At 53.4% G+C, this 15,014-nt stretch overlaps 1 protein-coding gene across 1 annotated transcript in view; it reads right to left on the bottom strand.

Moving 5' to 3' along the window:
* Positions 1-3,151: 3,151 nt before the first annotated feature.
* TWIST2 (twist family bHLH transcription factor 2) overlaps positions 3,152-15,014 on the bottom strand; it is a 60,581-nt gene continuing 48,718 nt past the window's right edge. The window contains exon 2 of the mRNA XM_025405621.1: positions 3,152-3,850. The gene's annotated coding sequence lies outside the window, so the exon portion shown is untranslated. The remainder of the gene's footprint in view (positions 3,851-15,014) is intronic.

Raw genomic sequence — 15,014 nt, 5'->3', positions numbered from 1 at the left:
GAACCCCCGCCCCCAGCGTGTCTCGCCCTGCGGGGAAATTCAGACTCAAGGCCCCCACCTGCCTGGCCAGTGGCCCTCCCTCAAGGATGGTCTGCGATGCCAGGGCCTGGCTGGGTGCAGAGGTCCCAGCAGCGCTGCTGCCCCCTCCAAGTTCCCTCACCCCACAAGTCTGCACCCAGGCCCTTCAGGTTGACCTGGTCGCCTGACAGCTGGGGCCTCCGTCGGGCTGCCCTCGAACACAGGTGGAAGTGAGGGGGATTTGGGGTATGTTTTCCTTTAGAGAGCCCCTGGGGCTCTGAACGCTCTCCTGTTCTGCGGACTCAGTCATCTGACCCTGAAAATACATGCACACCAGCTCTCACAGGTCTGTTCTCAGGGCCATGACTGCAGGGGGCTCTGGTTGACGCCAGAGCAGTTGTGAGACCCTGGAGCAGGAGCCAGCACAGGGAAGTGGCCCCATGACACACCTGGGGAGGAGGAGCCAGCAGCAGGTTACAGGACAGCATGTACCTGCGTCCACAGACATGCATCGCACACACGCAAATACGTGCATGCCAGCGTGCGTATGGAGCCATAGACACACACGTGCGTGTTCCGGAAGCCAGCATCTTTCTGCACCTCTTCCAGGAGTGTGTGTGCAGGGGTGAAAACAGGAAGTGAGCCTGTATTCACGGCCACGTATTTCCACGCAGCCTACGGTGTTGGTGACCGGCTCCTAGGGCACCCAGAGTTGGAGACAAAGCCCCAGGAGAGACCCCAGGAGAGGCCAGGGCTGGGGGAGAAGGAGACCCTGATATGCTGACCAGAGTGTGGGGCAGGTGGGCCGGGAACAGGCACTGCCAGTGATGCCCAGAGATGCAGCCGCCACAGGGAGGCCCTGGGATGACCCCCTTGGCTGGGTCACTGCTCTGAGGCCCCCACTGAACTCCATCCCTGACCTCCCACGTGGGGTCAGGTTGCCCCCTCATTTGCACGGGGCACTCTCATTCCTCGCCTCCTCTGCCTTGGGCTTGGGTGTGGACACTCACAGGGCTGGGTCCCCCACAAAGGTGACAAGGGGCTGTTGCTCAGCAGGAAACCAGGCTCAGGGCACTGGGCAGAGGAAGAATGAAGTTTTTAACTTGGAAACCAAGAAAGAGGCTCCTTCTGGCCCCGCCGTCTATCAGCTTTGCATTGTGTGATTTGGGATTATTTCTATTTGAATCACTTCAGGAAGGAGGGAATCGTGGCCTCTGCAATCTTCGTGGCCCCTATGGGCCTCTGCAGAGCTTGCCAGACAGTATGGGGGAGGGCGGGGCCTCCTGCTGCTGGGACCACTGCTGCCCTATTCTCTCTCCCCAGAGTCTCGTGTGTGCACACGTGTGCATGTGTGTGCTGGTCGTATGTGCATACATTCATGTGGCATGGGTATGTGTGCATCTGTTTGAAGTGTGCCAAGTGTGTGCACATGCATTGTGTGTGCCTGTGTGTGTGGTATGTGTGTACATGCATGTGTGTGTGGTGTGTGCATACATGCATGTGTGTGTGTGATGTGCATGTGCAGTGTGTGCATGTGTGTGCATGTGCGGTGTGTGCATGTGTGTGGTGTGTGTGCATGTGCAGTGTGTGTGTGTACATGCATGTATGTGTGTGGTGTGTGCATGTGCAGTGTGAGCTTGGGCATGTGTGTGTGTGGTGTGTGTGCATTGCGGTGTATGCACATGCGTGTACACGCATGTGCGTGTGTGGTGTGTTCATGTGCAGTGTGGGCATGTTTGTGTGTGTGGTGTATGTGCATGCATGTGTGTGTGGTGTGTGCATGGGCAGTGTGTGCGTGTGTGTGGTTTGTGTGCATGTGCAGTGTGTGCACGTGTGTGTACATGCATGTGTGTGGTGTGTGTACATGTGCGTGTGTGGTGTGTGCATGTGCAGTGTGTGCATTTATGTGTGTGGTGTGTGTGTACATGCATATGTGTGCTGTGTGTGTGTGCAGTGTGTGCATGTGTGTGTGTGGTGTGTGTGTACATGTATGTGTGTGTGGTTTGTGTGCATGTGCGGTGTGTGGTATGTGTACATGCATGTGTGTGGTGTGTGCATGTGCAGTGTGTGCATTTGTGGAAGCCAGTGCTGTACCAAGGTCACCACCAGGAGCCAGATGGAAGCTGAGGTCATGCTGGTGTTTCCAGAGCTCGTGTCCTTGCCATGGTGGACCTGGGGGCAGGGTGGGAGTGGGAAATGAGGCTTACAGGCCACCGCCATCTTGCCAGAGATCCCTACTTCCAGAACCCCTGTCTGGGAGCTGGGTGGGCTCTGTGTGCCCACTGCTTGGTGAGAAGCTCCACCCAGCAGACCCCGGTACCAGGTGTCCCCCAGGAGACATGCCTTTGGTGTCTCAGGGTAGTGACCTGGTGACTCACAGTCCCCAGAGCTGGAAGCCTCCACCCTGGGGTCCACAAGCACCACCCACCCCCACAGTGCTCATGGGTGCTGACACGGTAAGGAGGGAGCGGGCAGGGCATGGAGCCCTTGCCCTCATGCAGAGGTGCCCACCTGCACCAGACCTGGGCTGACTCTCCTTGGTGGCAGATCATGGTCCTTGTGGGATTTCTGGGCAGGATTCCAACCTAACCTACACATCCGGGTGCTCCATCCTTAGCCAGCTGCCTGGTGAGCTCACAGTCAACATGGCACGGATGCACGTGGAGCAGACAGTGACTCGTTCGGACAGGCAGGCAGGTGATGGCACAAATGAATGCCATGCTTGGGAGAGCAGGGAATACCACCCAGGGTGAGCAGCAGGGAAGGCTGGCCCTGACTTTGGACAGCAGGGATGGTGCACAGGATGGGCACACTGCTGTATCAAGAGTGGGGCATGGGTGTGACAGCAATGGTCTCTCGTGCTGAGGCTGCTGGGGAGCAGCAGAGGACTAGGCACCGGGAAAGGGCTGAGGCCCCCTCTGCTCTCCCAGGCCCAGGTCTGTTCACACTGGCAACCGTGTTAGAGTTGGTAGTTTCTAGAAATTTCTGCAATTATGCACCGCATAAAACGTCTCACATCCTTTCTCGTGCCTTTTAAAGTGAAGCAATATTGATTCCTGGGACCTGTTCTGGCTCTCTCAGGCCATGCCCGGAGCTGCGAAGTGGAGACGAGAACAGAGATGGGGAGACCACGGCTGCGCGGACGTCTTTATTTTCCCTGGGTGGGGAGCAGGATACACAGCCACACTGCAGTCACTTAGCTTGTAAAAATATCTCAATAAATAAAACAAACAAGCAACATATACACTGAACAGAGAATATTTTTTTTTTTTAAATGGCTAGCCGAGCAAATCATGGAGAAAGAAAAAGAATAGCGGCATGAAAATAAGAATTCCAGGCTGACTTGAAACAATCATGCAGAGGCTCGGGGGAGGGGAAGGAACTCGGGGGTCCTCTTCTGAGAGCCTTGGTCCAGTTTCAACAGAATTGTACAAGAATGCATTTCTGTTTTATTAAAAAAATAGACATTAAAAAAGGCACTTAGAGGGAAATACAAATTCAAAATCCAAATCCTCGTCAACGTGTTCCTGAATCTAGACATTTTCAGAAAGAATAAGCCTCCCCCAAAACATAAGACCCAGAAGAAAAATCCAAACAGAGACATGATGACCATGACAACATCACCAGCAAGAGGGCTGGGAGTGCCCTTCCTATGTGGGGACCGTCCTGGGGGAGGACCGGAGCCCGGGTCTTCTGTCCGATGTCACTGCTGTCCCCTCTCTCGACGCTGGTGGAGGGCAGAGGTGAGGGCCTCCTGAGGTTGTTCAGGTTTCAGAAGTTACAGACTCGAATGCATCCCAATTCCACTTGCGCTGCCGACGCGACGGACAGCCTGGAAGATAAGGAAGGGAGACCGTGAGATAAGGCCGCCTCGCTCGGCATCCTGCAGGATTGTCCTGAGACCGTCCGTCCCAAGGCTGGGTGGGACGGGACACGGGGCAGGCCCTGAGAGAGCTGGCTCTGTTCTACTCAACGTTCCTCCCAAAAGACACGGGACAGGTGACTGCTACGGGGCCAGCCCAAGCTTCTGCAACCCCTGCCCCCAGGGCCAGGCCAAGCCCAGAGCACCCTTTCCCACCCCCGAGGGCCCTTTCCTGCCCCCCAGTGCACTCTCTCTCACACTCACCGCCCCTAGGCCTCTCCCTGGCCAGTGCTCGGCATGGCCGTGAATGCTGTCTGGCTGTGGGTGAGCCCCTCAGAGCAGGCTGCCTGGGGACAAGATGTGCACACTGGCCCTATCTAGGCCTGAGGGAGCTGTGGGGTTTGGGGCAGCAGAGGGCTGTGTTTCAGGGAGGAGGACGCAGAGAAATGGGTCAGCCGCTGGGGGGAGCTCTCTACGGTGGATTCTTGCTTTAAAATTTGTGCTTTTGACACAATTACAGATTCACAGGAAGTTGCAAAAACAACATAGAGATGTCCCATGTGCCTTTCATGCAGCTTCCACACATACCACACCCACAAACACACCCCACCCCCACATACACACACACACACCACACAAACATACCACACACTACACACACCACGCAAACATACCACACACTACCATACACCCCACACTGCACATACACACCACATACACATACCACACACACAAACACACCCCACCCCCACATACATATACACACACACCACACACACTATACACACCACGCAAACATACCACACACTACCATACACCCCACACTGTACATACCCACCACATACACATACCACACACACAAACACAACACACAACCACGTACACACACAAACACACTATGCACACCACACACCACACTACACACACCACACACCACACACACACCACACCACCACATACACACACACACCACACCCCGACATACACACAAACACACATCACATACACCACACACCACACAAACATATCGCATACTACACACCCACCCTACACTGTACATACACACCACATACACATGCAAACACATACCACACACACAAACCACCACACCCCCACATGCACACACAAACACATACCACACACCACAAACACACCGCATACTACACACACCCCACACGCTGCACAAACATATTACATACATATCCACACAGATGACATACCACATGTGGTATATTATATACCACGTTATATACCACACATACAATGGTGTCACCACATCACACCCAAGCATCTTACACCAGTAGACACCAACAGCTTATTCATATATCACTCGTGTGGGTGCATGTGGTGTGTGTTTGTGTGTGGGGGGTTGTTGAGGGTGCGTGTGGTGTGGAGTATGTATATGTGGTATATAGTGTGCAGTGTACATGGTACATGTGTATGCATGTGGTATGTTTGTGTAGTGTGTGTAATGTGTGGTATGTTTGTGTGGTGTGTGGGGTATGTGGTTTGTGTGTGTATGTGGGGGTGTGGTGTGTTTGTGTGTGTATGTGGCGTCTATGTACAGTGTGAAGTGTGTGTGTAGGGTGTGATATGTGTGATGTATGTGGTGTGTGTTTGTGTGGGGGGTTATGTGTGGTGTAGGATATGTATATGTGGTATATAGTGGGCAGTGTGTATGGTATGTTATCTATGTGTATGTGGTATGTCTGTGTGTGTGTTGTATGTTTTTATGGTGTGTGGTGTATGTGGCGTGAGTTTGTGTGTGTATATGGGAGTATGGTGTGCTTGTGTGTGTATGTACAGTGTGTAGTGTGTATGTAGTGTGTGGTATGTTTGTATGGTGTGTGGTGTATGTGGTGTGTGTTTGTGTGTGTGTATGTGGGGGTGTGGTGTGTTTGTGTGGTATGTGTGTGTCTATGTGGTGTGTATGTGCAATGTGGGAAGTGTGTGTAGAGTGTGGTATGTTTGTGTGCCACGTGATGTGTGTTTGTGTGTGGTGGTGTATGTGGTGTGTGTTTGCATGTGGGGGTGTGGTGTGTTTGTGTGTGGTATGGGTGTGTATGTGGTGTGTATGTACAGTGTGGGGAGTGTGTGTAGTATGTGGTATATTTGTGTGGTGCCTGGTGTGTGTTTATGTGTGTACGTGGGTATGTGGAGTGTGTGTGTTTTTGTGTGTGTATTGTGTGTTTGCGTGTGAGTGGCATATGTGTACTTCCTGCAGTTTCATCATGCGTGTTGTTTCCTGCACCCCCCACTGTGATCAAGACACACAATTCTTCCAGCCCCACAAGGTCCCCTCCTGCCACACAAATGACTTCCAAGCGCACTTGTGGGCCAATCCAACTGTGGGTGTGCCAGGCTCGGTGCAGCTCCGGGCTGCAACCTGCTGTCCCAAGCGCCTTGGAGGAAGAACCCACTCAGGCGCTACCCAGAGCCTTGTTCCCACCTGCAGGGGAAGGAGACCCAGGCAGGAGGAAAGTCCAGGTCCTCCAGGAAGCCAGGGTGGGGACCCCGACGCCGCACCGCCCTCTGTGCCCGCCAAGCTCAAAGAGAAGGTGCTGGGAGGTGGCCGGGGCCAGCGTCTGAGACCCAGGGTGCACAGGGATGTGGTGTCATAAGCCCAAGGTCTTGGGGCACTGCAGTGGGGCCCACAGGGCAGGGGACATACCACTGGCATCAGCCCTTGGTCGGGGGTGTGGCGAACACAGGTGGGCCCCGCACCGCGCCCCAGGGCTGCTTCTGCCACACACCCAGGCCAGCCTGCAGCAGCCCCCAAGCTGTGTTGCTGTCCTGCCAGGTGACCTGAGCTCTAGCAAGGATCTCTGAAGATTCGCCCTGAGCCCCGGGACCTTTGCTGCCCACCACAGGGCCTGGCCCATGTTAGGACTCACTCCCATGCCCGTGGCATAAACATGAGAATAGCCAATTGACTGGCAGAGCTCGTGGGAGGCCAGTGTTCAGCGAGAATGTGTTCAGCAAGAATTATTAGAGAGCTCCCCTCAGCTAAGGGGCAAACCAGCGCGACAAGACCCTCCTCCCCCAGAGGGGCTGAGCGTGGTGGGAGGGGTGGGTGTCGGCCCAGAGGCAGGCATGGGCTCCCCAAGGCAGCCGCCAGGAGAGGGGCCACCGTGAGGATTCTGCTGCAGGGAAGGAGGTCCAGGGAGGCCCCAGGCACTGGGGACAGGATGTGGAAGCCACATGTGGAAGCTGGAGGAACGTGTGATATGGTGCTCGGTGACATCGCATGTGTGTGTCTGTGAGTGTGCCCACTAATGTGAGAGTGTGTGAGTAGGAAAGAATGTCCAGAAGTGTCAGTGTGTGTCCATGTGCAAGTTGTGTAAATTGCATGTATGAGTGTGTGCATCATGTAAGGTGGTCTGTGTGTGTGTCAGTGTGCGTGTGTGTGTCTCTGTGAGCATGTGCATCCATGAGGTCTGTGTGTCCCTGTGGGAGTGTCAGTGTGCACGTGTATGTGTGTGTGCATCCATGTGAGTGTGTTTCCCATGGAAGTGATAGTGTGTATGTTTGTGTGTACATCCATGTGAGTGGGTCCGTGTATGTGTCTGTGTGTGTGTGTGTGTAAGCATGTCCATCCTCATGAGTGGGTCTGTGCGTGTCCCTGTGGGAGTGTCAGTGTGTAGGTGTGTCTCTGTGTGAGTGTGTGCATCCGTGTGTGTGTGTTTTCCCGTGGCAGTACTAATGTGCATGTTTGTTTGTGTGTACATCCACGTGAGTGGGTCCGTTTGCCAGTGTGTGTGTGTATTTAAGCATGTACCTCCTCGTGAGTGGGTCTGTGTGTTCCCGTGGGAGTGTCAGTGTGCATGTTTTTGTGTGGGTGTGTGCATCTGTGTGCGTGGGTCCGTGTGTGTCCCTGTGGGCGTGGGTGTCCGATGCTACACAGCAGTGTGTAAGGGGGATGTGTGGTTCTGCTCCTTCACCCCCAGCCCTCTCCCAACCCCAAGCCCCAGGCTTCACCCCAGCAGCCTATATCCTCAGAGAACTCCAGGAGCATTTACTGAACCAAGGCAAGGGTCTGAAAAGGCCAAGACATATTTTCCCCGAAACCCATGCATATGTAAACCACACACACACACACACACACACACTACTTTTCAAAGTTCAGAGCACTCCAAATATTTAAGCCTTTTTTAAGTGGTCCTGGGCAGAAAGTCAAAGGCTGCTCTCTCTTGGAGAATGTGGTTGTAATTAGATAATTAATAAGGGGGGGGGGTAGAGAAAGCTAAATGGAAGCCTTCCTCAGTGGGAGGAAATAATTACCACAGCTTTTGATATATGAGCTGAACCAACCCTCCAAGGGGAAATACCGTATCATCCATGAAAAGCCAAAAATGACAGGGGCCGTCCCCTGGCCAGTGGTGGGTTTCAGGGTTTGCTTCACGTGCCCGAGGGGACCCAGGCTCAGGCAGAAACGGGCGGCAGGTTCATTAGTCTTCTTGACCGAGAGCCTCCGGGCCTGGCCCCCTTGATGTCACCCTGACCCCAGCCATGTCTGCTGACATGGGCCGCGTTCTCTGCAACAAATGTAAAACATCTGGGGCTGGGGAGTGCCTCCTGCATACACAGGCCACCTGGAACTGTGTGCATGCGTCCTGCGTGCAGTTACCTCCCTGTATCTGCCTGCCTGGGCCAGGAGTGGGGGGGTGGGTGGAGCTGCAGAGCTGTGGCTGGACCAAGAGGGTGCCTCAGTTGTCTCTTCCACACCAGACTGGGCCCTAATGGGCAGGTGAAAGGCCCCATTCAACTCTATATCCCCAAGGCCTAACAAAGGGACAGAAGCATTAGGAAAAAGCTAGGAGAGGCAGGGTGGGCCAAGGGAGACAGGTTTTACTCTAAGGCCATTTATCCATCTCCTCACCTGCTCACCCATGCAGCCACCCAGCTACCTACTTCCTTCCTTCCTTCCTTCGTTCTTTCCTTCCCTCCTTCCTTCCTTCTTTCTCTTTCTTTTCTTTTTCTCTTCTTTCTTTCTCTTTCTTTCTTTCTTTTTATTTCTTTCCTTCTCTTTCTTTCCTTTTCCTTCCTTCCTTCCATCTTTCCATCCATCCATTTATTCACTGATCCATTCACTGATCTACCATCCATCCTTCATTCCCTCCACCCATCCATTCATCTATCCATCCTTCCTTCCTTTTATCTATTTATCCTTTCACCAACTCATTCATTTTTCCCTTCCTTCCTTCCTTCCTTCCTCTTCCTTCCTCCATCTTCCCTTCTTTCTTTCCTCCCTTTCTTCCTTCCATTCCGCAACATATTTGAGCATCTATCATTGCCAGGAATGCTGCTAGTTGTTGAAAAAGCTGAGATGAATCAGAGAAATCTAGCAGGGCAGAAGCATGTTTGTAAGCAACTAGAACACAGAGAAGACACGGATCAGTTTGTAAAGTGCAGGTAGACTCTACAGCAGAAAGGGAAGGGCAAAGTACCGTAGACACTGTCGGACGGTCAGAACCAGCACGGCAGGGAAGAAGGCTGAGGGGTGAGCACACGTGTGAAATCTCCTCTAGTCAGACACACACACACGAACACGCACACAGACACACGCACATACACCCATCACACACATACCCCACATCACACACACCTCACATTAGACACACACTACCTCAAACACACCTCACGTCATACACACTACATCACACATCCCACATCACACACCTCACATCAGACACACCCCACATAACACACACCCCATATCACACACTACCTCAAACATACCTCACATCACACACACATCACACATCTCACATTAGACACACACCACATCACACACATCCCACATCACGCACACCTCACATCACACACACTACATCACACATCCCACATCATACACACATCACACACACACATCCCACATCACACACACACATCACACACACACATCACACACCTCACATCACACACACACCTCACATCACACACACCTCACATCATGCACACCTCACATCACACACACCCCATCACACACATCCCACACACTACATCACACTCATACTCCACATCACACACCCACATCACACACCCACATCACACACACTACATCACACACACCCCACATCACACAGACATCACACACCTCACATCACACATGAACCCCACATCACACACACATGCACACACCACACACACACCCCACACTACATCCACACCTACATCACACCCCCTCACACCACACACACTCCACATCACACACAAACCCCACACCCCACACATACATCACACACATACTCCGATTCAAACTCAACACCACACAACCCCTACACCACACACACTACATCACACACACACCCCACATCACACACCTCACATCACACACAACTCACATCACACACACTACATCACGCACAACTCACATTATGCATGAACCCCACATTGTACACACACACACCACACACACACCTCACAAGACATCCACGACATCCACACCTACATCACACACACCCCCCCACACCACATTCCACATCACACACACACCTCACACCACACACATATGTACCCCAATTCACATACATCCCATATCACACACATCACACACACATACACCCTGATTAACACAAACCCCACACCACACACACCACATCACACACACCACATCACACACACATACTCCATATCACACATACCCCATATCACACACACACCCCAATTCACAGAAACTCCACACCACACTCCATATCACACACACATACTCCACATCACACATACCCCATATGTCTCTTACACATACATACACACACACACCATTACACACCCGAGGTTCCACCAGGGGACCCTGGAGGGGCAAAAGTGAGGATCGGGGTCAGAATCTGGCCACAGAAACATGGGCTGTGACCACTGTCCACATCACGGAGCGGATGTCCAGGACATTCACTACCCTGAGCTTTCCCTGCCTCTCCTCAGCCCCTGGCATCACCGCAGAGGAGACTTGGCCTCCACAGGATCCTGGCATTGCCCAGTTCACGTGAAAGGGACTGCCACCTGGCAGTCTGCCCTCATCCCCACCTTCTCTCCCTCCCCCACCACGCCCTCAACCCTGAGCTTCCAGATGCTCAGGGCTAGGGAACGTGCCAGGGTGAGATCACAGCAGAGTTCACAGACGTGGAGAAGTCCCAGCTGCCAGCCACCCCCATGGGTCTCAATGGGTCCTGGCCACCCCACAAGGCCAGTCCTCTCTTCTCCTGAGTGCCTGGTGGGCACAGTCCTTCAGTGGGGGCTCTCAGTCCCCTGCCGAGTCTGGACACAGCCTCCTGACCCCTCAGACACCCACCTCAGCCACCCCGAGTCGACCAGAGGTATGGGACTGCTCAGTGTGATCAGTGAGACCTGCCATCGGCGTAGCGCACAACAGACAAGGAGACACCTCAGGGACCCGAGGGCCACTCAGGGGCACCTGCAGGCTGAACACCTAGCAGAGGCCTCCGAACAGGGAGGCAGCCTCAGAGCAGCAGAGTTCACCCTCCGAGGAGGGGCCTGGATAAAACCAGAATTGTCTGCTTTAAAAAAAGGAGCCATTAGGAAACAAAACAAGGACTGCTGGAAATGACCAAATACAAGGAGAAGAGTTTTAAAAATTTTAAAAATGAAAAAAATACTAATAAATCAGAGACTGCTCCTGGAAGTCTCCCAGCATGCTGAGCAAAAGACAAAGAAAGCCGGGCACGGTGGCTCATGCCTGTAATCCCAGCACCTTGGGAGGCCAAGGCGGGCGGATCACTTGAGGTCAGGAGTTTGAGACCAGCCTGGCCAACATGGTGAAACCCTGTCTCTACTAAAAATACAAAAATTAGCCAGCATGGTTGGCATGCACCTGTAATCCCAGCTACTCCAGAGGCTGAGGCATGAGAACACTTGAACCCAGGAGGCAGAGGTTGCAGTGAGCCGAGATTGTGCCACTGTACTCCAGCCTGGGCAATGGAGCGAGACTCCAAAAAAAAAAAAAAAAAAAAAAAAGTGAAGGAGAACGGATGGGGCAGAGGAACGTGTCTCCGCGTTCAGGATAATCTTCAGATTAAAAGGGAACACCAAGTTCCAGGAAGGAAAACAAGAGGAGGGGCAACCCAGCTGAATCATGAAGAAATCTCTAGACTCTAAGAGTAGGGCAACCTCCTACGGCTTCCAGACCTAGACAGCCAGCAGACGTGTGCTGGCTTCCCACGAGCTCACCACCCCCACTCAGTGACACTCCCAGGATGTCCAGAGTGTTGGTGGAAAGAGCAGGGCAGCCCGGAAAGTCCATACCCAGTGAGTCCAGGGACCATGCGGGAGAGCGAGAGAAGCAGTACAGCCACAGAATGTGCACCGCTCAGCGGCTGCTTCTGGGAAATTCCCCTAGAAATGCCTTCCGTCCAAAGGAAAGGTATTCCTGGGGCTACTTTGTCTGCAAGTACGACAACAAATGACGGGCTAATCCCCCAGTGCAAAACAAACAAATAAGAATGTTGGGGAGAAGGAAACGGGCTGTAAGGAAAATCTTGAGAGACTCACGGTCAACTGGAGGCAGGAGTCCGGGGGATGTACAACACCTAGAGCTGCCGGTCACACCGGGCACATCTGTGGGTCCCTGGTCACCCCAAGCTTCCGTTTGCCCAGTCACACAACGAATAAGGACAGCAGGAGCCAGACGGACACCAGGCAGTTGGATTCGTGAACTCACACTCTTAATTCTTATGCTGTCGGAGTTACCAAACTCACCCAAGGAAAGTAGGAAACCCAAATGTATCGATAACCATCAGGCACGTGGACCAGGTTACCAAAGGTCTGTATCTACGCCACAAAGAATAATAAACCCGCTTGTTTTATAAGAGAATTAAATAGAACTTTCTATGAACAGACAATTCCCATCTATATTAAACTATTCCAGAACCTAAAGATGAAGGACCACTTCCCATTTTATTATTTATTTATATCTCTTTCTTTCTTTCTTTTTAAAGACTTTATTTTCTTAGAGTACTTCAGGTTCACAGCAAAATTAAGAGGATGGTCCAGAGATTTCCCATATACCCTCTGCTCCCACCCATATCCAGCATCCTCCATAAAAAGACGACACAGTTTGGACACCTGACAGCATCAGAACCAAAGGCTAGAACGTTGCCGCCTGTGAATCTAAATACAAAAAATCCTAAGACATTAGCAAATCAAGTCAAGTCAGGTATTTAAAGAATCAATTCCGGATGACCAAGAAGGGTTTATTTCAGGAATACAGAACGTTTACCATTCGGAAATCTATGAAAGGAGGGACGGTGAGGGCATGCCGGGATGGGCATGGAGAGGGGTGTTTGCAATTCCAAGGCTGGGTTTCCTGAGCCGTCCCTGAGACGGTCCCTGGAGCCTGGCCCCAGTCTGAAGCCCAGCTACCACTCTCTGTGGCGCAGCCTTGGAAAAGTGGCTTCACCTGTCTAGCTCTCAGTTTCCACCTCTGCAAAGCACCTAAGGGGGGTCACAATAGGACGTGCTACATCGGTGCTGTGAGGGCTCAATGAGCTACTTCACTGGAAAGGCTTGGCCTTGCCTGGTCTATGGTCAACATGCATGTCACCAAAAGAACAGGAGCCCAAGAGGGCAAGGAGCTGTTTTCTTCCCCAACTGGGTCTAGAACAGCTCCTGGCACTTTGTAGGTGCTCACTAAATATTTGTTGAAAGAGGGACTACAATGAAGAGACCAGAGAGAAACCAGCAGCTGAAGCCTTAGGGATACCGGGACCGTGCAGATCAAGCAGGTGGCCAGTGGGCACATGGCTCGGCAGGCCAAGGCCAAGACCGGATAGATGATGGACAGGGCTGTAAATACCAACAGCAAAGAGGCCAGTAACACTGGGCCGTGCCAGGTTGGACGCCGGAGGGCAGAAGGGCACAGATGGCAGCCTCTGCCCACCTTCTAACCCAGGCACATACTATGTAGGGGAGCAGTCATTGGTCACATTGCCCAACCACCACACAGTGCCGCGGGGCCCACCAGAAGCCAGCGCTGGAGCTGCCTGACCACAGGCTTCCAAATAACAAAGCTGCGGCCGAGTGAGCCTGGGCAGACAGAAAGACCACAAGACACAAGGAGCAGGACCCTCTGCCAACTTCTCCCTGGGCCTCCCCTCCAGGGCTTTGCCCAGCCAGCCCCCACCCCAACGGAAGCCTCAAAGCCCTTAGCACAAGGGCATGATCTGGAAGGCTGGGCCGACATGGGTGCCTTCTCCCTACAGTGTCAGAGCACTCACCCCCCACTCAGGGGAGAGGAAGGAGAAAGTAAGGCCAGTCCCCCCAGGGCAGCTGTGCCCAAGGAGCTCTCGCCCACACTGCGCCCACCCTGAGCTGTGTCTCAGGAGGGGCTGGCGGGAACCTCCCTTTTGTACCAATCCAACAGACCCAAGCGACCTCTGCATCCACAACAGCCTCACGGGCATTCTAAGTTCTTGCTACCCAGAAGTTGGTCCCCCGACCAGCAACAGCACCATTCCCCGGGAGCTTTCAGAGACGTGGTCTCGGGCCTTGGAGCCTCAAAGTCAACATCTGCACTTTGACAAAATCTCCAGTTCTTCTAAGATGTTTTTTGGGCAGAAAGACGAGGCTCAACATATCCGGCCTTGTCATTTACCTCCCGTGACAATTCAGCCCTGCTGAGAGGGATCAGCTGAGGCTGGGCCATACTGTCACACAGCTGGTTAGAGGCAGGATGCTCCCTGCTCGGGGCTGACCCCACCCCCAGCACCCAGGCCCCGAGATTGCGTTCACCAGCTGCAGTTCCTCCGAAGGGCCCTGACACACCCTCCAGCCCTCTTGAGACAGTCTCAGGCAGGCAGGAGGGCCTGGGGGCAGGCCAGACACTCAGTGGACACAGCTGTGCACCCAGGCCGAGTCCAGCCCTGTGGACCATGCCTCGGTGATCACCCACCCAATGGGCAGGCATCAGGGTGCCAGCAGCAGGCCCCGTGGGGACTCTCGGGAGAGTCCCTCCTGCTCTGCCGAACAGTTTCCTTGTTCCATCTGGGTAAGGGTTCAAAGAGATCATTGGCCACCGAGGGCTGGACGGCTCCGGGGAGGCTCCCAGCTTGCTGCCAGTCCGGGCTGGGATGGGCAGTGCCAGCATGAAGCTGGCCACCTCCACCCCAGAGCCTCCTCTCCA

This window comes from Theropithecus gelada, chromosome 12 (genome assembly GCF_003255815.1).
Source record: "Theropithecus gelada isolate Dixy chromosome 12, Tgel_1.0, whole genome shotgun sequence".
Classification (NCBI taxonomy): domain Eukaryota; kingdom Metazoa; phylum Chordata; class Mammalia; order Primates; family Cercopithecidae; genus Theropithecus; species Theropithecus gelada.
This window is presented reverse-complemented; position numbering and strand designations above follow the sequence as displayed.